Source organism: Myotis brandtii, unplaced genomic scaffold (assembly GCF_000412655.1).
Source record: "Myotis brandtii unplaced genomic scaffold, ASM41265v1 scaffold1216, whole genome shotgun sequence".
NCBI lineage: Eukaryota > Metazoa > Chordata > Mammalia > Chiroptera > Vespertilionidae > Myotis > Myotis brandtii.
The window spans coordinates 247,702-272,740 of NW_005354238.1; the positions used below are offsets into that span (position 1 = coordinate 247,702).

At 44.5% G+C, this 25,039-nt stretch overlaps 1 long non-coding RNA gene across 1 annotated transcript; it reads left to right on the top strand.

The window, feature by feature from the left end:
* The first annotated feature begins 4,342 nt into the window (after positions 1–4,342).
* Positions 4,343–24,780, top strand: LOC102242398. The gene is made up of 2 exons (XR_313156.2): positions 4,343–4,460; positions 24,605–24,780. It is a non-coding gene; the product is annotated as an uncharacterized LOC102242398 (long non-coding RNA).
* Positions 24,781–25,039: the final 259 nt, after the last annotated feature.

The window sequence follows — 25,039 nt, forward strand, 5'->3', positions numbered from 1 at the left end:
ATGGCTTGCTCCACCAGCTTTCTGAGCAAGCGCTCCCTTACAAAAACAAAATGCAAATCTTGCGACTGGTGCTCCAGTTCGTTCCAGAAAACTCTAGAATATTTCTCCTTGTCTAAGTGTGACAGAGAAAAAACAGTATATACCTTCTTTTTTTTTTTTTGAAACAATCTCAGTAACCCCTTACTCGTCAATTGGCATTTCTAAATATCACAGTGGTTTGAATTCAACGTTTTCTTATTTTATCAACCACTCTCATGCTCTTGCAGAGTGAAGGTTCTGTTTGGGAAATGGACTGTGCGAATGTACTCACAAGACACAGGTCCTAGAATCGTTGGTTTCAGCGTCCCCAACCATTGAAACCTTACCTGCCCCACTTACCAGCATCTCAGGATCACCTGATGTTTTTAGCATTTTCTGTTCCCCAGCCTTGTCTCACTGATGTGTTGAAGGAAAATGAAATGGTTACAAATCAGATAGAAGCAGAAGGAGAAGGTGGAAAAGAAATCTAAACCTGTTGGAGACTTAATTTAGTGTTTCTTAACCGGGAGTGTGAATCAGCATCATTTACATAGCTTTCCATAATCTCTGTCTGCCCAGGATTCATCCCAAACCATGGAATCAGAACTTCATTGAAAAGCATTCATTTTTGAGAATCTCAGGATGTCACTTGTGGTTTGAAACCCACTGAATGAGATCGTCAGCCTTTGAGTAGCTGAGCCCGTGCCCATGCCTGACCACCCCACACTCTTATTACTCTCTCTATATAATTCTCATAAAATGAATGGTATCTTTGCAGAGGTTATGCTGAGGTTAGGAGGTATTTCTTCTTCAAGGCCTACAATTTTCTGAATGCTAATTAAGGTCATTTTCAATGTTTGTCCCTAAATCTGCTGGAACAATAACCCTCACTTGTCAAGCAGCATGGCCTTCCCACATGCATCTTCCTGATGCGCACTGGAGTGGGGATGGCTGTCTCGCATGTAACTCCTGCTGTGCCTAAAGGTCGGGCTGGTTCAACCCCTACCCTGGCCATCTACAAGGGAATGCTGATCTAACTCTTACCTAATTTTTCCACCTGCTCTGTACCTCCACGCATCTTCAGATCCTGACACTGACCTTCCTCATTGACTTGCAGGAAAATGGCCCTTCTTTCTTATTGTTTATGTATTCTGATGATGGGGTGAAGAGAGAGGTAGGTGGAACCCCATGGCTGAGTTGTGCTGACTGTTAAACACAATGTCTCATGTGGTCCTGCAGCTCTTCTTTCCCTGGTACCTCAGGCCTCGATGATCAGGTTGGACTATCAGGCCAGGCTCCTTCATTTGTGGCATTTCATCTCTCAGAAATTCCTTCTTCCTGAAAGTTAGCTTCTGTTCCTTTCCCATCTGCAGGCTATAGCTTGCCCATGGAGGCCATCAGGCAGGCTCTCCACTGAAAATGGGAGTTCCATAGCATCATCCCCAATTTCATGGGAGAGGCTTGCAGCTCAGATGGGGATGTGGATTGATGGGGAGGGTCTGACTGGGGACTTAGGTTAGAATCTTTCTTTTGGACTCTTTCCCAATGGATTCAGTGTCTGGAGAACTTTTCATCATGCAAGGCAGGATAGCAACCTTCTCAGGAAAAGGGGAAGCAGGAAAGTAGAGTGTGGCTCCGGCCTTGGTTTCCACTTTGTGCCAAGTGCTAGCTTTTTATTCTAAATTAAGGAGAGGTAAATCTGCATATGCAGCTATTTAAAAGGAAACAGGGAGAACCTGTTTGATGGCTACAAAGATTCAGCTGTACAGAGTGAGGGGTGATGGGGAATACATATCTGGAGAAATGTCCTTACAATGGGGCAGCTGTAAGTCTGGTCACTGTGCCAGAGCAGGTGAGGGCAGGGGATTCACAATGCCATTGGCTTCTTCCAAATGTGTTTCTTGTTTACAGGAGGCAGATGCCTGAGAATGGGAAAGTGGGTTGTGGACTGTGTTAGTCCCTGGACCAGTGGTTCTCAGCCTTGGCTGCACATTAGAATCACCTGGGAATCTTTTTAAAATCCTGAAGGGAGGATGGCACTGTTAAACACAATGTCTCATGTGGTCCTGCAGCTCTTCTTTCCCTGGTACCTCAGGCCTCGGTGATCAGGTTGGACTATCAGGCCAGGCTCCTTCATTTGTGGCATTTCATCTCTCAGAAATTCCTTCTTCCTGAAAGTTAGCTTCTGTTCCTTTCCCATCTGCAGGCTATAGCTTGCCCATGGAGGCCATCAGGCAGGCTCTCCACTGAAAATGGGAGTTCCATAGCATCATCCCCAATTTCATGGGAGAGGCTTGCAGCTCAGATGGGGATGTGGATTGATGGGGAGGGTCTGGCTGGGGACTTAGGTTAGAATCTTTCTTTTGGACTCTTTCCCAATGGATTCAGTGTCTGGAGAACTTTTCATCATGCAAGGCAGGATAGCAACCTTCCCAGGAAAAGGGGAAGCAGGAAAGTAGAGTGTGGCTCCTGCCTTGGTTTCACTTTGTGCCAATTGCTAGCTTTCCATTCTAAATTAAGGAGAGGTAAATCTGCATATGCAGCTATTTAAAGGGAAACAGGGAGAACCTGTTTGATGGCTTCAAAGATTCAGCTGTACAGAGTGAGGAGTGATGGGGAATAAATATCTAGAGAAATGTCCTTACAATGGGGCAGCTGTAAGTCTGGTCACTGTGCCAGAGCAGGTGAGGGCAGGGGATTCACAAAGCCATTGGCATCTTCCAAATGTGTTTCTTGTTTACAGGAGGCAGATGCCTGAGAATGGGAAAGTGGGTTGTGGACTGTGTCAGTCTCTGGACCCAAGGCAACCCAGGTGGAGGATACTGGGAGGGCTGACCTCCTGCCTTGGTGATGGTGCCAGGGAGGATGGCATTGGGACTGCCCAGTAAAGGGTCTGCAGGGATGTGGGGGATGTGAGAGTCCTCATGGTGTAGACTTGGGGGGCATTTCAGAGAGAGCAGCTGTGGGTCATCTTGGGTCCTTTTCAGAGAGGATGAGGCTGGAGCCCAGGGCCTGAAGAAAGACTTGTAAGTCTCCATATCCACCCGGGTCCCCAAATCAAGGGAGCTGCACAGTGTCCCAAAGCATTCCAAAGAAAAAGCAACAACTTTAAACATTTGAACATCCCCAGAGAACAAAAAGCCAGGGCTAATTTAAGAAACACCTTTCCTGTCCCTTCCTCCTCCATGTATCCGCCCCTAGAGGGAAGCTGTGGGGGTGGCAGGAACCTGGCTTAGGGTAAGGAGGAGAAGCAACAGGAAGAGAAATGGGAAGACTGACAATTCTGCCTCCTTTCTTGCCGCAGGCTTCCAGCCAAGTCCAGAGCCTCTCTTTGAATAGTGGTGTGAGCATTCTCCTTTCCGGGTTGACCTGTGCCTGTGATTTTAGGTAAGTTCTAGGTGTTCTGTTGTCTAAGAGTGAGAAGAGGAAGCAAGGACTTCACAGTGAGGAGAACCTCACAGAGAGTGAAGTTAACCTCATGAAATCAAGTTTAAAGGGGACAGTGAAAGACGGAATGAAGTTGTCATATGATCACAATCGATGGGTCTGCCAACATGTTATAGCAGGCCCTTGAATAATGCCGTTTTGTTCATTACCTTAGACTATTGATGAGATGCCGTAAGGACTTCACTCCTGTTTATGACAATTAGATTTTGATAAATTGGTTTTGTTTAGCTTTAAGTTGCAGAACCTATTGACAATGTTAAGTGAGGACTTACTGTATGAGAGGAACCGGGAGGGAGAAGACAGCAGAGACCTATATGTTATGACTGTGCTTTCTGAATTGCCTTTTACAAAGTCCATGTTGTTCTCTATGATACATGAAGAGGAGAAACTGAAGAAAGAGACTGGAGTTCACACTTGGACTCAAGCCTGGAAAACAAGGCGGAGGATGAATGGGGATGGCCTCAAGGGATAGGGTCATGGTTTCAGCCACAGTTGGAACGAGAGCATCCTAAGAAGGAGGTGACATTCAGGACTCCTGTGGAGATGCTCCTCTTCCTGTGGTGAATACCTGGACTATTCCCACTCGGGCTCCCCGGAGGGACCCAATTACACCTGTATCAGACGTTCCCAGGAGGCTCCAGGACTCAGGCAGAAAGCACACAAGCCGAACCGGGCAAAGGTCATGTTCAGCTGGAGTTTTACTTTGGTTCACTGTGCACACAAATTTTTAATGTGACTATACAGCATCATCGGGTTGTTTACTTTGTGCTGTAAATTTGGCTGGGAAAGCAGGTTAAAAATACATAAACTATTAAATCTTATTGAGTGGAAAGCATCATTAAAGGGCAGATTGTCTTCAAGAGTCTCTGTTAAATAGAGGAAAATGAAAATGTGCTTCCGGTTTGTTCTTCTTTCAAGGGTGTCCTCTACCCCTCACCCAGAGCCAGCGCATGGAACAATGTCAACCCACAGTCTCATCTGGGAGAAGATTTGACGTAAGTTGGAAAACAGGTCAATGGCATTGATTGAAAATGTAGTGACAATGTCTGGATTTACTGATAAGCAGGGTGTGGTTCGAATCATTTCTGGGGGCTGCTGTTTGAACTGCAGGGTGGGTGTAGCACATGCTCCAGAATTCCCTGCTTCCTAGAGACCTCCACTCCATTCCATGAGGCATGTGTTTCCACCTGCCCCTGCCGTGTTCTGGGCAACTCTGGACAGTGTCTTTCACAAAGTGGCTCTGTGAACTTGAAAGGATAGTGAGATTAGAATCCGATAGACTTGGTTCACATTTTGACTCTGCCACCAGCCCTATGACATATCGCCTGATCATGCTGATTCTCTGCACAGTCTCTACAACCTTGAAGGCTTCTTCAGAGGATTAAATGAAGCGACGTGGGTGAAAACCTTTTGCACGATACTTGGCACACAGCAGGCCGTCGATGGATGATAGTTGTTCTTTTAAGTCTATTTTTATAATAACACAGTGGCTCTGGAAGTTCTCTGCTAAGATATCATCGTCATTAAGTAAAGACATAATTCTTGGATAGGATGCAGTGGCTTTGCGTTGGACAGCCAATCCTCAAATCACTTGATGTCCAGGAAGTATAAAACGGGTAGCGTTGAGTGCAATTGCATTGAGAAAACGGAATATCCAGTACATTTCAGAATGCTCGCATGGTCATATTTTTCCTCTTCTTTTATTTGAAGAAAGAGTTTTGAAAGTTCCTTTTCCACCGGTCCACTCCCCTTGGCCTGGCAGCCAGCCTACTTATACACTCTCCTACTTCTGGTTTCCTTTTTCCTGTTGAAAGCTTTGTTGAATGAGCCACTGAAATTTTTAAGGCAACATTGGAAACACCTGAGTGGGCAAAGCACAGCTTGACTAACAGAGGGTATTAAAAAGATAAATTGCTGTGGACTGAAAGAGATAAAATTACACGTGAGTGTTAAGGAGAGTGGCCGGTGAAAGGTACGGGCGGCATTGTGGTGGAGCCTGCAGTTTGCAGGGGCGCTCAAGCACCTCACACATGCACAAGCTTTCCAGCTGGGAGAGCGCATTTTCTCCCTCTCAGTCCCCAAGAGGATCCTTACAGAATGAGTTAACTGCTTCTCTGCCAAGAGCTCTCTCTAAATAAACTCACTAGAACACCTACCAATGGCCATCTCCAGACTCAGTGTCATGATTTTGTGTCCTTTTTGCCTTGGTCTCTCTCTCTCTCTCTCTCTCTCTCTCTCTCTCTCTCCTGGAGTCTCACAAGCTTTTCCACGTTCCTCTCTTCCTGGGCCTCTGCCATGGACACCAGGCTGTGTCAACGTGGCTGGGTTTCCATGGACTCCTATGGCGCCTCTGTTGACTCTTGTTGAGCCTGTGGTCCACGTACCTTCCCTCAACTTGTTTTTGTCAACAGCCTTTCTCTTCAAAAACCCAAAGCGGCCATTTCTATGTATTCCCATTATACCAACAACATTTTATGACTGTAGCCATGATTCTGTATTAAAGGTTTTCTGTTTGTGACCTCATTTAGTCCTTAAACCAGGAGTTAGAACACTGTTTCTATAAAGGGCCAGACAGTAACTCTTTTTAGGTTTCAGTAGCTCTGTCGCAGCTAGACAATATGTAAGCAAACGAGCCTGGCTCTGGGCCAATAAGACTTCATTTAGACAGTTGGCAGGTCTTGGCCTACAGGCTGTAGTTTACCCACCCTGTTTTAAACAACCTTTTGAAGTATGCTATTAATACTCATTTTACAATAGAGAAAAAAGATTAATCAACTTTGCAAAGATCATACAAGTTTTAAGGGTGTGTCCAATTTCAGTGCCCCTGTCAACAGCTGTCAATACTGGAAATGCTTGCATACAGCTAAGACAGGCCCTTAGGAAGAGGGAGATGGAAGACAGGCGCTTTCCCAGAGACCTACCCCGTCTTCATGATTACAAGCCTCTCCACAGGTTCCTATCAGCTCCACACCAGCAAGTAACTTTTCCTCGGGGGCTGGACTCCTGTTCAGAATGGCAGAAGCTCTCATTGCTCTGATGTGATTGTCAGGCAGGCAGGTCAACTATTGCTAACAATTCTGTATTAGGATGCAACTTCCAGAAGGCTTCTGGGTAAAGACAACAGCTATTTCTTACTTTGCCAAGAATTTGAGTAATGTTCTTAGTGTACATATTAATGGCCTTTAGTAATTAGTAATTAAATTGTGGAGTGTGTGCACACGTGTGTGTGTGCATGTGTTTGCGCATGTATTTTCCAGCTAAGTCCTGGAAATGCACTATGCGACAGCACAAAAGACAGACCCTGTTTCCGTCCTATTGAAATGACCATCTAGGCCTGGGCATGATTGGCTCCATTTTTGCTGGGGTCTATACAGTTTATTTAGTCCTTATCTGCATTATTCTGATTGACCGGCACAACCTGAGCTAGGTAACATTAACCCTATTTAAGGGTGCAAAAACTTAGGCTGTGACAGCTTTGATGATGGAGCTGAGTCTTCGGCTCCGGAACTCTGACCCGACTCAGCAGCCTTTCCACCACACCTTGCTGCTCTGCTGTCCCAGAGCCATGGTCTGCACTGTTCTCCTTACTCCTGCACCTCCAGCTGGCAGCATCCTTGTCTGAACTTCATGTGACCTGGCTCCTTTCCAGGCCCTCTGGCAGCCCTCCCTGTTCTCATTTTCTATCTGCCCAGCATCTCCCGGTTTCCCTTCTGAAGCTCTTATCCTTCTTTGGCAGCCAAATGCCCTCTATTTTATTTTCTCTCCAGGGCACACTCAGAGATGGAGAAAAGCCGAGAGATTGTTCACTTTCTTAACAGGAGCTGCTTTCAATTCAGCCACAGCTGCTCTATGTTTCAGAAGTGAGATGGATCCCAAGACAGATGGCTCAGCAGTGACTATTTTAAGCCCTAGAGTCACAAGAACAGATCCAAAATAACTCAGTCCAGCAGGGGTCAAATGTAGAACAGAGTGCTGGCTTTAGAGGAAGTGTGACTCCTGATCTTTGGAGTCACCACGTGAGTCAGCTCTGGATTTTCTAGTTAATAAGACTTCCTCAGTGCTGTTTTCATGCTGATGTTTCAGGCCTGGCTTGGCCCCATGCTCAGCTGTTGCTCTCAAAAAAAAAAAACTCCCTCTGATAGCTTCAAGGATCTTATTTGAATATTTGTTATTGCTACCAAGATTTGTGCCAGGGGAAACTCTGCTCCCCTGTGTATCAGTCAGCTAATTGCAACAATAATGCTGTGTAAGAAACCATCTCAAAACTCAGTGGCTTAAAGCAACAAACATTTATTCTCTTTTATGTGACTGGACTTGTTGGGAGTCAACTGGACTCAGTCTGGTTCCTCTTGGCTCCAACTTGTGGATTTGTTCCTGCTGGCCCCTACCTCTCATCAACATTGGACCAGCAGGCTATTCAGAGATACTCTCATGGCAATGGTAGAAATACAAGAAGAAAAGTCTTCAAGCCTGTGTATATGTCTGCTAAAATCACTATGGCTAATGCTCTTGCAATGAAAAAGTGGACTATCAATGAGGCCAGAAATACACTTTACTCCTGGTGGAGAGGGAGGGACTGCAAGCTCACATGGCAAAGGTTGTGGATAGGAGAGGAGTGGAGAAGAAGGAACGGCATTACTATCCATTACACCTGGGCTGCAGAGCACCAGGAAAAGAAGGCTGTAGAGAGGCAGAGAAGCAGCAGAGAAGCCCAGTAGTCTTTCCCTCTGTGCAACTGTGGCTGCTCATTATTCTTTCCCTTGAGGGAGGAGTCAGGCCATGACAGATGGTTTAACTTCTCCCTTTGGAATGACCTTCAACTATCCTTGTACTCTTTTGTAAAGACTCGTTTCCTGCCTTCTTTCCAAAGAGTGGGTTGTTTGATACTGTTGAATTCTTCAAACTGGCTCCTCACATGGTTTTAATCAATTTGGGAAGTCTGGAGATGCAAACAGAATGGATGATCAGAGAGTAATTTAAGATCTTGAGCCCCTTTATTTGCATACCTCTGACCCTGCAGGTAAAAGTGACCTCAGGTTACATGAGAAGACCAGAGAGGTGGGCTCCCATAAGCTCACTGGAGATGGCAGCACATGTGAGGCAAAGCTCTCTTGTTTTTGAGGCCATCCTAATGTGTCTGTGGGCTGGTGGTAGGGGCAAGAGAAATAGTGTGTATAGGACTTTTTACATGGAAAGACCATGTGACACTAGACAGTGTCATTGCCAGAATTGCACATCTTTCTGTCTGGCACACTGAGCCTGCAGAGCCATGGAGACAGTAATGCAATGCCATCTGTCTTCCATCGCTCACTTTCCCCCTGCCCTCTTTAATACGTTTTTGGCATTTGTCACCATATGACATTATTTGTTTGTGTATTTGTTTTTTGCCTAGATTGTCTGCTACATTTATGGACAAGAATTCTGTTTACCTTCTTTAGGGTTATATCCCCAGAACCTAGACTCTGACACATGCTATTAATAAAAAAGGAGTTCAATAGATATTTGTTGAATGAAAAAATATATAGGCTTGTCCCACTGTGTGGAACAGAGTAGGTGTTCAATATATATTAATTTTCCTCCCTTCCTTCCTTCCTTCCTTCCTTCCTTCCTTCCTTCCTTCCTTCCTTTCCTTCCAATACAGCTTGCTATCCCCACCTAAAATCCTACTTCATTTTGCATGATTCTCTGACTTGTTTCCAAAGTTCAATGTAAACTTCCCTCAAGCTATATTAACATTTAGGGCCAAATGGTGATTTCAATAGAAAAAAAATTCAGTCTTGACTCATGTGGGCCCCGACCTCTCAAAATTCAGATGTGAGTGAACTTTAGCTGCTGGAAGAGGGAGATGGCCGCTAGATATTTATAAATCATCTTGTTCTTCATTCCCAGAAAAAATATTGAAATTGTATGAAGAACATCATTTATGAATTTGAAACCCAACATTCCAGTGTGATCTTAAGTAGGCCAGACGAGGTAGACAGAATAACGGCCCTTTAATGATGTCCACATTCCAATCCCCAGAACCTCTAAATATGTTCCATTACATGACAAAGTGGGAATTAAGGTTGCCAATGAAATTATGTTTTCTAATCAGTTGACCTTGAGACAAGGAGATTATACTGGACCATTTGAGTGGGGCCCAAAGTTAAAAATTGGGTGGGCCCAATTGTCAAAAATAAAATAAAATAAAATAAAATAAAATAAAATAAAGGGGCAAGTTTTTTATCCAGCAAAAGCTAATTGATACAACTTGCCACAGCAGAAAAAAAACCTGAAAATGCTGGAGTTCTGCTGATGATAATATTGTCAACCCAGGGGGGGGCAAGAAGTGCCCTTCATCCTGCTCTAGAACTAAAAGGCTCTCCTGAAAGGGTAAAGGCCTGGCCCAGTGAAGAGATTCAATGGCTGCATTGGGAGAGGCCAGTGTTTCCCAATGGTATTGTCAAAGACAATAATTTGTTAATTAAGTCCTACCTGGGCCTTGATTATGGGCATTTACAAGAAAAATAGAAGCTGTGCTAACCGAGGGTATGGTTCAGGTTAGAAAGAAGATGTTTCGAATTCAAATTCATTCTCTTTTACTGATGGACAGCCATGGCTTTGTGGGCTTTAAGGAAATGTTCCTTTTCATTAGAGTAGTAGCTGAGATAATAGACAAATTAACATGGCCTCAAGTGATGACTTTACTAATTGTTCACTACCAAAAGAGGTTCTGCCTTAAAATATACAGGCTGAATGTCCCCACTCTAATTCTTTCATCGTGAGATAACAACATTCCACCCAGCACTCTCCAAGCGATGCAATGGGAGCTGCCACCAGCACAGAGGTGTTACTGGCTCACGAACCAGGGGAGAGATTTTCTGAAAGAGAGACCCTGGCTCTCCATTTCTCTATGCAGCTTCTGGTGTCCTGGCTTCTTTTTGGAAATAGAGCTCCCACTGACATCAAATAGAATCTCCCTCAAAGTGCAAAGAAACCACAGGACGGGCAGCGTGGTTCCCTCGCCACCGCAGAGTCAGCGCCAATGCAGTCACTGGAGAGCAAACTGGGTTAAATGCCCCCTTCCAAGTGAGCCTGAAAATCCCCAACACAAGGTCTTTCATGCGCTAGACCTCAAACGAAGGGCAGGCCGCAAAGCCTGGCCTAGTTCTAAATTTAGATCAGTAATTTCATCCAAGAATGCAACTGTGTGTGAATACTCCTGGCTTTCCTTCTCTTTTAATACCAGAGCAGGGGGGTTAGGGCTCCATTTGTGCCTTGACAATTTTGAGGAGGTGTCATGTGGATATTTCTCAGTGAAAAGAGCAAAAGTAATAGGAGACCGGCTTAAAATGTCAAGTCACATTATTGGCAGACACCTAAGGTGATCTTTGCTGCTTTCGCCTGCTCGTATTCAAGCAACATTACATGTGCTATGACAACAGTGAACAGTTTGAAACAGACTGCTTGATCTCAGGTTGCTGGCTGCCACAGGACAATCTGAATGGCCCTCCATGCATTTTATCATCCTTAGAGGGTTACGTGTTCTCTGGGGGCAGTTGCTATGCTCTAAAGGCTATACTCGTGGAGAATGAGGATTGATTTTAAATATTTTTAAAAGTTGAATGAATATATACATATATTTGTGTACACACAAACACACACACACACACACACACACACACACACACACACACACATTAAGTCTCCATAGTCCAATTAAATATCAGATACCACTTTTTTGAGATTTAATTATTTCAACTCATCCTGACTATCCTGTTGAATAGATCTGATTGGCAATTGCATATGTATTTGTTTAATAAAAAAAGTAAAAGCAAAGTAATAATTAGGCTATAAAGCAGTGTGTTTAGAACCCAGGGGGGGCAAGAAGTGCCATTCATCCTGCTCTAGAATTAAAAGGCTCTCCTGAAAGGGTAAAGGCTGCATTGGGAGAGGCCAGTGTTTCCCAGTGGTACTCACTGTCACCAATGCAGATGCAGATGTTTAAATGAAGGTTTTCAGAACAATCTCCATGCTCTTGAGGCAAATCTTGGGTCTACCTGCTCCCCTTATAACCTGCAAAGGGGTTTTGATTGAATTGCCTAGTAATTCTGTCATGAACTGCACTGCTTTTTTCTCCCTTGAACACATTACTGATGGTAACAAGGGAGTTATTTTCAATCAAGCCATGCTACCACGAAAAAGATTTCTCCTAACATTGTGATCCCTTCCTCTGAAATCCATTTCAGATTGGCGGATAAAATGTGATTATATTTACACTTCCCTGACACAACCCAGGCAGCAAAATAACAGCCTGCCGGAGACATTTTTCTTCTTCATATTTAGATCTGTCAGTGTTGTAGTGCTGGGGGAATGGGGAGGGGTGACGGAGGCAGCTGGGGTTGGCGATATGTTTTAGTTGGCTCACAAATAGAGATGTTCTGTGCTCCATGCATCTACCTCCCCCTCATCTCAGAGTCCCTTGAATGCCATCCTGAATGGTATTCAGAGCAGTGATACAGCATGCTAATCAATAGTGCTCTATGCAAATCGAAATTCTCATTTTTGCCTTGACACATCCCATATATTACTTCAATATAATACTTTAATTGGTTCACGTTCATTAGGAGGTGTGCAGTGTATGACTCACCAGTATCTGTGTGAGTCGCAGTTGCAAGGCTGAAATGGTCGATGGGACAGAGGAGCAGGGACATAATGGCGCAGAGAGTACGAGGGCCCTGGATTTAGTGAGGAATTTTGTTTCTGGTTCTTAGCCTACCAGGGGTTAGCCATGTATGATGTCAGGCAATTCATCCCACTTCTCTGAGCCCAAGTGTTTTTATTTGTAAAAAAAACAAAACAAAACAAAACAAGTTGGTTGATGAGGTCATCAAGATTCTGCATGTGGTAGCTCTGCAAATATCCTCCAGAGTGGCTATGTCAAACTTGTGTTCAAGTCTCCACTCCTGGGAGAGGAGTGACATTCTATTTCAACAAGGTTGTAAAGATCATCATGGCTCCCACAGATAGCATCCTGGATACTTCCTAATAATCAGCGCTTCTAACTAAATACTACACTCTCCCTCTTGAATCCAAAGAGAAAGGTGACCCTTGTCTTTCTCAGGTCCCCTCTGAGCTCCTGATCTATACTGGATGTTATAATATGGGAATAAAGGACTTGTGACGTCGCTGCTGGGAGCGCTGCCAGCAGGCAGTCATCAGCTCTTAGCTCCCTTTGGGGATGGTCTTAGCAGCAGAGAGCCACTTACCCACAGACTACACACCTTCCTGGAAGAGCCTACATCCAATGACAGGTAAACGCGGTGGTGATAGCTGGGTCTTCTCACCCCAACTTGGGACAGCTCTGAGGGTTATTTTAATTTGAGAACTCCCCATGATATTGGCTGAGGCTTCTGTTCAGAGTGCATCACCATTCAATGTCTCCCTCTGCCCAATATTGCTTCTTTCCCCACTCCACCTCCTTCTACTGGCACTTCCTTCTTTCTCCTTTCCGAGAGCACTCTCTAATAAACTCTTACACCATCTATCTCAGTGTTTGCTTCCCAGGGAGCCGGGTCTGCACCATAACAAAATGTGTTTCCTCTAGGAGACAGAGTTTCACTATATTTCATTCAGCTATACAGTGTGGATGCCAGACTCAAGTTCAGTAGGCAACTTTGAAAAATAGAGGACATATGCCAACCTATAGATTTATGGATTCTTTGGAAAAATTGGAAGGGCTCCAAATACTGAGACCAACACAAAAAACATGAGCCTGAGCAGCCTCCATGTCCCTGAGACAGGACCTATCTGTTCCTCCATAGTTACCACACTCCCCTCAATGCTCTTTGATCTTCAATGCAAGGTTGAGTACCAACAACTATCTATCATGAGATAGGTTTGGTACCAAGTTAAGTGAGTCCTCTTTCTATCTGCTGATTCCTGGACACAAGAAGTCCAAAGTACCTTGGTATCATGTGTAGGTTCAGTGGGACCCTTACTGTGTCCTCTGGTAAGTATGTCATTTTTGGGGAACAGCCTGAAGAGCCCAGAATTTCAGAAACAGGAAATACAAAGCCTACCAGTGGGTCACTGGTTGTGATGACAAGTAGAGACAAGCCTGTCTCCACCCTTTGTTCCAAGACCCATATAGTCTTTCTACTTGGGGCACAGTATCATATAAAGGTCTCTGATTTAATATGTATGGTACTTCCTGAAGGATGCTACTCTATCCTTGCAGGGGATTGTTTCCTAGATTATACTTCAGATGTGCACTTAGAAGGTTATTTCAGCTTTCTGTGAGGCCATTTCTTTATCGATGGTGTAATGTATCATATGAAAATGGCAGACAATATGTCCATACCCAAATCTTCTTCACTTTGAAATGGGCCCCTGGCTGGATGCTATGTTGTATGAGATTTTGTATCTGTGGAACAGTCATTTGTAAGCCTCCAGATAGGGGACTAATGGGAACTCCATGGAAAAAATAAACAAACAATCCTCACAACTGGTCTAGATATACATCCCTATAAGGAGGATCTCTTGGCCTTTCGTGGATGGAGGGGGTCCAATGTAGTTGAATTGTCACCAATGGTAAATTGGACTCTGAAGAGTAGTGCCATGTTGACTGTGGTATGCTACAGCCAGCTTGCACCAGCTCCCAGCAGTCACTCTGCACTTCTCTTTCCAACTTGTGTAAAGTGACACCATGTTGGTAGCTGGAAATTTGGCATAATAGAGCATTTATACCATAGAAATTGGAAAACACAATGAAATTTTTTCAGAGAGCCAGTTATTAAACATTTATCAACACACCACTACTAGTGACCGAAAGCCCAAAGGAAAAAAATAAAATAAAACAGAAGAAAGAAACAGAGCTATAGATGAGACAGATATTAAGGCAAAGACTTTGAAACCACTCTGATTAACATATTTAAGAAAATAGATTACAGTATGAAGAATTTCAACAGAGAATTGGAATCTATAAAAATAACCACATAGACATTCTAGAACATAAAATAATATAATGGCTAAACATAGTAATACTTATAATAGTTTCATAGTAGATTAGACATAGCCCACATAGTCCCACATACCCAAAGCCCCAGGACTGGACATCACTTCTGATATAGCACAGATATTGTGGCTGTTTCCAACGTGATCCAACAAGATGTTTCTGCGCTATGGTAGGCACTTCTAAGAAGACCCTGATAACCCTACCCAACTTCTTATCCCTACAGTTGCATTAGACTCTCCCACCCCACAAACGTGGCTGTCCCACATAAGGCTGTGATCTTGTGATTCACACAATCTGGCTTAATAGGCTCACCCCATTCATGGCCTTCTCCTCATAGAGTCAGGCTGAACCTCTCCCAAACCCCAGATCTTGTGATTCACACAATCTGGCTTCATAGGCTCACCCCATTCATGGCCTTCTCCTCATAGAGTATTTCTAGCATGTCATATGACTCATGAGAAAAATCCATCAAACCAGTTTGGGAATTTATATGTGCTTGCTGGCAGAGATTTAATGTTTCAAATTCTCTAGGCTTTAGGGAAAATTGTGTCAGGGCAGCAGACACTAGTACTTAGAATAATAGATTTGCAACATTTCAGTACAGTGTAGCCTACCTTGGATATTAGATCTGTAAGTTGCTACTTAAAATTTTTCAGTTTGATTCAGTTTAAACATTGCCTCTGAGAATTACACACATTCTCAGAGGCCACAGGACAGTCAGCACAGCTTAAATAAATGGGGCATGTTTGAATCGATAAATAAAAATATGTACATGTCTTCACCCACTCCAGCACCAGGTACATGGAATATACTCCAGGGAAACTCCTAAAAAAGGCTTGAAAATTACCACAAAGCAGCAGGAAAAATCCTTCCAGGGACAAGGTGAAGTGGGACACCCTGTTCCTGTGAGATGAGTCAAGCACACCTCATATATATGGATCAGGGTGTCTTGCTGGAGAGTTTAAATGCAGTGGGTTGGTTATTTTTTTAAGACTATTTTTTAGAGAAGTTTTAGATTCAAAGCAAAATAAGAGTATAGTCCAGAGATTTCTCCATATACCCTCTGGCCCCACACATGCACACCTATCCCCTTAACAACCTCTCCCACCAGCGTGGCGCATTTGTTACATTTGATAAACCAGTTGATGAATGCCGGTGCTGACTGGCAGGCCCTGAGCAATGGATGAACAGATTACTCTAACACACGTTTCTGTGAAAGAGAGGGCTAAGGAACTACTTGGCTATCACTGGCAAGTAGCCCTGCTCGCCTGCCTCCTTTGGTTTTTATTGTCATAATAGCTTGAGCTAAAATTAACTATTAGGGCAAGTAGCCCTGTTCGCCTGCCTCCTTTGGTTTTCATTGTCATAATAGCTTGAGCTAAAATTAACTATTAGGTAAGCATCCTTGAGAAAGTATATGCTTCTACAAGGTCCTGTCTTTAAAGATTCAACAGAGAGATTCTAGTTAAACACCCCGGGGGATTGGACTTGTTTGGAAAAGTCAAGGTAGGGGCTGCCGCCTTAGGCAAGGTCCCCTCAGAGGCCACCGACCTTTCAGAGAATCCTCCTTACAGACATTTTAACTAAGTCCCGTGCTTCCCCACAGATGAACACATCATAATCACCCCAAATCCATAGTTTATATTGGGGTTCATTCTTGGTGCTGCACATTCTGTGGGTTTGGACAAAAGTACAGATGTCATGTATCCACCATTATAGAATCATAGAGAGTAGTCACTGCCCTGAAAATCCTCTGGGTTCCACCTGTTCACCCCTCTCTGCCTTCTCACCCCCTGACAACTACTGCTCTTTTTACTGTCTCCATAGTTCTCTATTTTTAAGAATGTGATAGAGTGATAATCATACAGCATATAGACTGTTCCCACTGTCTTCTTTCACTTATTGGTATGCATTTACATTTCCTCCATGTCTTTTTATGGTTTGATAGCTTATTTCTTTTTATTGCAGAATAATATTCTATTGTCTAGATGTACTAGACTTTATCCATTTACCTAGTGAAGGATACTGTAATTGCTTCCAAGTTTTGATCATTATGAATAAAGCTTCTATACAAATTCATGGTCAGGCTTTTGTGTGGAATAAGTTTTCAACTCCTTTAGGTATTTACCAAGAAGCTTGATTGCTGCATCATGAGGTAAGAGTCTGTTTAGTTTTTTAAGAAACTACTGAACCGTCTTCCAAAGTGGCTACTCCATTTTGCATTCTCACAAGCAATGAATAACAGTTCCTTTTGTTCCACATCCTCCCTGGGCCTTGGTGTTGTTACTGTTTTGGATTTTGCCATTCTAATAGGTGTGTAGTGGTATTGGAATATGTGATGAAAAAGATCAAATGAAATTATAAATATGTGAAACAGCCTTAGTGAAGGAATGTAAGGGGAAATGGTGCTAATTCTGAAACAGTGAGGACCCAATGCCCAGCCTACAGCTATCCTCTGGGGAGACCCTGGCCTTCCAGGTGCTGCTCAAATTGTGAATGAGACCCGCCTCTAACAACTTGAAGAATCCTGTCCTCCCTTGAGTGGACCCTTTGCCTTGTTAGTTAACCAATTCCCCTAGGCAACCCCACGGTCCTTTGCCCAGACATTAGGCACATCTTAAGCTCCATAGAGGTGCCAACTGGAGACAGTTGTCCAGCCTACAGCTACACTAAGCTGTGCAGGGGTCCTGGGATTTCTCCCTTCAGATCCCACAGCAATTGAGGGTGGCAAATCAAGGTAGACTTCAGCAGACGCAGCAGAAGCAGCAGAAGCAGCGGTGACTAACATGCAAGTGTGTCACTGGGCCGTGGTTCCTTTCTAGGCAGAGCAAGCCATTCCCTGAATTCAGATAGTGAGCCAGGAGCACTTCAGAGGCATGTCCTCAGTGTCTGCCACTGAACCACCCAGCTCAGTGTGCCAACTGTTTTTGAAATGAACCTGGAATTTGTTTTAATCAGGTATGGTACATTGACAGACATGGCGATGACTGCTTAGAAAGAAGAGTCTATTATTTACAGTGCCCAAGAGGAGGGGGCATGCCATGTCATGCAGGGCCATACCAGGAAGCAGCAGGTCAGACAGGAGGCAAGAGGACTGAGGGGAAGGTGTAGGCAAGACTCTTTATTCCTATAATGGCCGGGAGTTGTTATGTGGGATATCTATTGGGCAGGAAGCAAAACACAGATGTTGGAGTTTGTGGTTGGAAGGCTCATCATATGATCTCTGTGTACCGGCAAAACCACAGGGATGGCCCCACACATGCACACCTATCCCATGATTTCCTGATGTCAATCATCAATTACATGCTATCAAGATTGGTTATTACAATGGGGTCCTGAAACAGAAAGGGGCATTAGGTAAACACTAAGGAAATCCAAGCACAGCATGGAATTTAGTTAATAATAAAATAGAGCAATATTGGTTCATTAATTGTGATAGATGTACCGTACTAATGTAAATGTTAGCTATAGGGAAACTGGGTGTGAAATACAGTGGGGCCTTGACTTACGAGTGTCCCGACTAACGAGTTTTTTGAGATACCAGCTGTCTCTTGGCCGATTTTTTGCATTGAGGTGACAGAGTAATTTGAGTTAACGAGCTCCTTAATGAGCTCGGTCTCAGAACGAATTAAACTCGTAAGTCAAGGCCCCACTGTATATGGGAACTCTCTATACTTTTTAATAACTTGGCTGTAAATCTAGACCTCTTCAAAAACAAAAGTTTATTTTATAAAATTAACTCGCAGAACAACCTACTCATTTTAGTTCTCCTGGGTTTTTTCACTTTAGGTATGTGTACTTCCAGAGAAGACAAAAGGAGAGAGTTGGTACTTAACCTTTCCTAATGTTTGTTTGTTTATTGAGCATATGACTCTGTCTGACCCAGTGCTGGGGCAGATAAAAAGAAAGAAAAATGCCAGCCCCGCTCTTAAGAAAATCCCAGTTAAATTGAGGTTGTAGACACAAAACACCAAAATTGCCCTACAAGGTGGCAAGTGCTGTGTCAGGATTGTATGCATGATGCCATGAGAGACTCGAAGAAATGTTTGGAGGAATCAGGGAAAACTTCTGGCAGAGCCAACACTTAAAAATCACCTCGAAGGGTGAGAAGTGATTTGAAAAGGAGAACAGAGCTCAAGGCCAAGACCCAGGGGCAGAAGTCATGATGTTTGGGAGGCGGTGCTGGGCAGGACATGGAGTCCGCAGTTGCGAGGGTAGGGGATGCCGCCGAAAGGAATATTAGCACTCTGGCCTGACTAACTGAATACATGTGTGCATGAATGAATGAATGAATGGCCAGAATCTGAAAGACCTCGCATGATTTCTAGAGCCCAGATTTTATTCTATAGGCAATAGGGAGCCACCTTGGTTTTTGCAAGGGCAAATGAGATGACATGTCAGTGATTAGAGTCGACCCTATCCTCTCTACATGTAGTTCACGGGCATCAGCATCACCTGAGTCTTTTAAGAACTAGAGTTCTGACCCCAGACACACTGAGTCAGAACCTGCATTTCATCAAGACCCCCCAGGTGATTCATATGCACGTTTAGGTCCAGCAGCTTTAGAAAGTTCCCTGTGTTGGCAGAGAGAAAAAAAAATAGTTGTTGTTGTTCTTCTTGCCTCTCTACATGTAGTTCACGGGCATCAGCATCACCTGAGTCTTTTAAGAACTAGAGTTCTGACCCCAGACACACTGAGTCAGAACCTGCATTTCATCAAGACCCCCCAGGTGATTCATATGCACGTTTAGGTCCAGCAGCTTTAGAAAGTTCCCTGTGTTGGCAGAGAGAAAAAAAAATAGTTGTTGTTGTTCTTTTAATTCCCACCAATCAAGTAAGGTGGGAAGGACAGAAAAAAAAGAGAGGGGAAAGGAGAAAGGAGAGAGGGAAGGAGGGAAGGAAAAATAATGACTCAGACAAATGAAATAGACAAACAACCTTTTCCCTCCCTGCTTGCTTCCACCTGAGTCCTGTCTCGCGAAAGAAGTGGCGGCATCTCTAATGGGAAGCCTTCCAGACCCCAGGATGCCTGTCAGCTCCTAAGGAGGAGCGTGTGTCCTTGGAAAGTGCTACTTTGGAACTGGGAGGAAGGAGAGCAGCGATGGACCGCTGGTGGCAAAGCAACAGGCAAACACGGAACACTTCTTCCCTCTGCAAGCAGATGAAATGTGCACTTAATTTTCAAAAAAGTGGCTGCTGGGATGGCAGCTGAGGGAAATCAAAGGCTCAGCGGGCCCCAGTAATTCACACTCACTTTGTATAGCCAGAGCAGCTAATGGGCTGGCAGCGTAAAAATGTGCCCGGCTCTTGCTAGCACACTGCTGTGTGGAGGCCCATCCCACCCCTCTGGCTCCCTCTGCGCGCCTGCCCAGGGCAGCCAGAATCCGGATTCCTGCAGAGAAAGAAAATGGCCATGTCCCACTCCGCACAGGCTTGGGTGGCTGAGGCAGCCTGGCAGACGTGTGACCCACTTCCACCACCTCATCTGTATTGTCCGCTTCTGGGCATCCTCCTCCAAGGGCCACTCATTGTGATCTGTCCTATTTGCCCACGAATGCGGAATTGACTTTGATGAGCTACAGGTGATAATGATCTCCTGGGTCACAGACTTTTGTATGAGATGAAAGACCACAGCAGAGCCTGGCTGGTCTGATTAGTGCCTAAGTTGGGTGATTATTCTGGAAATACAGACAGGGCTTTCTTTGGGGTTTTGTTCTCTCCCTCCCCTTCATCATTGGGTTGCTGAGAACCGAGGTCATTCTCCAATGAAACAGTCGCTCAACTGCTCTGTGCTGGGCATGTTCACATGTCATTTTTCTTGAAGCCTCTCATGAGTACACTGCAGGAGGAGCCACTTGTCCCCAGTTGACAGGCAGGGAACTGGAGGCTAGCAGCTAGTTGGGAGCGTAGTTAAGATTCTATCCAAGTCTGCTCTTTCCTCTGCATTGTTAGTGACAATCGTAATTCAAGGTCAAAATCCTTCAGGACCACCCTCCAGGTTCCCTAAATAATGACGTATCCACCTTCACCCCAAAGAGTGTTGACTTTTGAATAATTCAACCTCTATCTCATGCTTGTTAGAGCTTTATTTTTTTAACTCGTAATCACATCTCATATCACTAATGCTCCAGGATATATCATAAGACATGGAGAGCTAGGTTAGTATTCCCAGTTGTTTGGAGAAAGGCATTGAACACCCAGAGAATAAGTAGCAGCATGGTGGGGAGGGATGAGACCTGAGAGATCAGGAGGTGCCTGGGTGCCTCACTTTATCATCTGTGTACATTGACACACAACTTCAACCAGCAGAAAGTGGAAAATCTGAGATTGATGAGATAGGACTGGGAAGAAAATATTGTTGCCTTTGAAAAGTTGAAAATTGCCATGAGGAAGAAGCAGCAGCCGTGTGTGTGTGTGTGTGTGTGTGTGTGTGTGTTTCACAGAAGGCATATGAAAAATGAGAGAATTCAGCCTCTGATTGGGTCCCTGATGAGTCCTAGTCAATCCCCAGCTCAGTTAGATAAAAATCAAACAAAACACACACACACACACACACACACACACACACAAAACAGAGATAGAAGCCCTGAGCAGGGCTTATCATGAGAACTGGTAGTGGCTGACCAAGCAACTATCCACCAAGCACTAATTGCCTGAATATTTTATAAGCTTTGCAGGTAGGGAGAGATAAGAGTCCTTGGGACAGTGATCACCCAAGACTGAGAGTCTCGAATCAATTGGGGATCAGATCGCCTTCCCCAACCTCTTCCCATAGAACACCTAATAAAGGTACGTACAAGGTGTGGGACACAGACCTAAGATGATGGTTGGTGGGTAGCAAGGCAGAAGCATTTTCAGAGTGGTGTCGCATTTATCATTTTTGAATCTCATCTTAAGGGAATTGATCCCAAATCTTAAAGAGAGACTGTAAAACTCTAGGCCTCTCAGGGTGCTGTGAGATACCGAGTGAGCAAAGCCATATGCTGCAGAGGACGAAATGGCAATGTGCAACACAGCTCTGGGGAGGACCATCCCCAACTCCAGTGTGAGTACGTGGTATGGAGAAGCTGCAAGAGGCAAATGGAAGTGACCTCAGCTCAGCCTCTATAGTGAAGTCCTCTGGTGACCTCGCACTGGTGAGGATGAGAAGAGGGGAAGGGGCACATTGGCACTGTCTGCCTGTGGCACTGGAGCAGTTGAAGAGGCAGGAGTAGCTCAGGCAAGGAGGTGGGACCAAGCTCAGGGAGCTGCTGTAGCTGGAGAACTTCAGTGACCTCCAAGATGGAGAGCGAGACGCTCTGAGAGGATACCATGAGAGATCAGCAGCTCCTCCTCTCTGCCTGATTATATCTCACTCAACCTTTAACACCCAGTTCCAAGGACACGTCTTCAAGTGCTCTTTTCTAGAAGTGGGTCATCCTCCTCCAAACTCTCAGAGCTGCCAGAGCTCTTAACCTTATTGCACATGTTATTTTCCAGCTTGTACTTCAGCTGTCCATTTGCCCCAATTAATTTTTCTAGACCACAACCACCTGCTTCGTGTTCCTCTCCCCTCTTTACATTCAACATCTGCTTCTACTGGTAGATCCTGCACTCACGGGGGGAAGAGACCTCTGCTCTGAATGCTTCACACACGACTGACGTGGTGATTTTGTTTTTGAGTGAGTGACTATTTAATGAAGGAGGAAAGATGGAGACTGGATCACGGAGGGAGATGGGTGCTTTTTAGTCCTCTGGGAAAGACATCCCTGTGGCTTTGGCCCCATTGCAGCTTCGTTTTCCCAGGAGGGGCCAAGTCTTGCTCCCAGTGAGTGAGCCAAGAGATGGAAGGATGGAAGCTCATCAGTCTGCCTCAGAGGAAATGCCCTTGACAGGGGCAGCCTGTGCTGGGGGCCAGCAGGCTGTCTGTGTTGTTTCTTTCCCAGGAATCAGAGGCGGAGAAGGCAGGAAGAGACTTGTCTCAGAGGCTGGTGGATGAAGGAAAGGGGAAGGGGGCAGGGGCAGAGACAGCACCTCCGCTGACTAATTAAACATTTTGGTAGCTGGCCCCCACCAGCTCAAGCAGATTATCACTGCTGAATCAGCTCCCTGCCAAGGCCAGACTCACACTCCCTTTTTTCCTGCTTGATTTGCCTAATGGAAGCTGACAGTGAAGTTCAACCCTGATTGTCAGATTTCAGTAGGAACCTCAAGGGGGGTGGGGGAGGAAGGCAGACATTTGAGGAATAAAAATAGCACACATAATGAGATCCTTTATTTAGCTGAACCACTTCTTTAATGACTCATATCGCTCTCTCTCTCTCTCTCTCTCTCTCTCTCTCTCTCTCACACACACACACACACACACACACAGTTGTGCACACAAATGTCTGATTTTCATATAGGCTGGAGACCTTGCCTAGGTCCTGTAGGAAAGACAGGCCATCCATCCTGGACTGTAGAAGTCTCCAAAGGGATGTCAATTATTGGTGAAAATGGGAAATATTCCCCCACATTCTGCCAACCAACCGGGCTTCTTGCTCCTCCAATCTCTTTCAATAGATTTATTTTCCAAAATGTGACTGAGGAAATTTGTCAGACCAACAAAACCAAATACATAGGCAAGCACTCATGACCTTGGATAGTTCCTTGCCCTTCTGTGACTCTAGTTTTATAAAACTGAGATCTGGAAAGTTTGGTTAACTCTCAAAACCTGAGCTCATCCTAAGAAGCATCAGCCTTAACTCTTGGGAAAAGGAGACAGGTTGGCACAGGCAAAATTTCAAGATACTGCCTGTCACAAAGTATATGGACAATAAACGTCAGCTCCTTCATGACTCTGAGGTGTATGACTTCATAGGATCCAGGAATCCTAAGCATCAGGGTTGAAAACCTAGTTCTATTCAAAAGAAAACATGGTTGAATTTTAGTAAAGGCAGCTAACAGTTCTGAGTGTTTGCGAGTGTCAGGCACCATTCTAAGCACTTCCCATGCATTTACTCAGGTAAGCCTCACTGCTGATATCCCCATTTTATAGGTGAAGCAGCCAAGGCACAGAAGAATTAAGCAACTCACCCGAAGTCCTCACAACTTAGTGCTGAACCTAGAATTCATGTGGTTTTTTAAAATATGTTTTTATTGCTTTCAGGGAGAGGGAGAGGGAGAAGGAGAGGGAGAGGGAGAGGGAGAGAGAAACATCAATGATGAGAGGGAATTATGGACTGGCTGCCTCCTGCATGCTCCCTATAACCAGGCATGTGCCCTGACTGGAAATTGAACCACGGCCTCCTGGTTCATAGTTCAACGCTCAACCACTGAGCCACACCAGCCATGCCAGAATTCATTTTTAAGTTGCCTAAAAAGTTGAATAAATAGACAAGGCTTCATAAAGGTTAGACATTAGTATCCTGAGCATATCTGTGCAAAGATCCTTCCATAAGAAGCTTATAACAAATGACAAGAACAAAAATGAATTGAACCACAGCCTCCTGGTTCATAGTTCAACGCTCAACCTCTGAGCCACACCAGCCATGCCAGAATTCATTTTTAAGTTGCCTAAAAAGTTGAATAAATAGACAAGGCTTCATAAAGGTTAGACATTAGTATCCTGAGCATATCTGTGCAAAGATCCTTCCATAAGAAGCTTATAACAAATGACAAGAACAAAAATTTTTGTGTGCTGAGAAGGAGGGGAATTGGGGCATCCTCGTTGAGGGATATTGGGCTTGGACTAGTGTACAGCTCTGTGAGTGCCTCCTTACACTTGGCCCCTCACATACCCCATCAATCTTATGCTACTCACAGCTACATGTGAGAGAGATACTAAAAGGTAAAAAGATACAAAGACATTCTGAAGCTGATGCCTTTAGAAGAGGCCTCTAGAGAGCAAGTTCAAATCCAGTGCCTAAAGCCAATTGGACCCAGGCATCACATGTTCTTGGCAGAGAAAGACAGGCCAAAGGTCATTAGAAAATCACTCTAGGAAACTTAAAAATGAAGATGTGGAATCTTTTTTGAATGATTTTTTCTTTAAATTACAGACCATGCTTTCTTTTTCTTTTCTTTTTATTTCTCCATTCTAACAATACACTTGAGCATTAGTTCCTGTTTCCAATGGCCATTATTTTCCCCCTCATTATTTCATCCTCATTCCCTGTTTCACAGATGAGGGACCTGAAGCACAGAGAATTTCAATGAGTTTCCCAAGATAAAGCAACGCATGAAGACAGCTAAGAAAGATCTAGAGACCAAGGCCTGGAATCTGTTCACTGTAAGATGCCCCCGCTTGTGTACTCAACATGGAATAGTAAGCACAGTAGAGGCAGGGAGGTACAAAAGGGGAAGACACAGTCAGTGACTCCAGGAACTTGGAACTTCCTACTCTATCGTGACTTGTTCATATTTTTCCAACGTGCCCATCTAAGGGATCACACAACTGCCACCAAGATGCCTGCTTTCTCGCCACATACATCTTCATGGGTCTTTTGGTGTCACCATCGCAGGTGAATCTCTGCTTTGATTGTTAGGATTCTGCACAGAAAAGCAGCCCTGGCCCACCTGCCACCTCTTCCTTCCCTGTTCTAGAAAAGTTCAATTTCA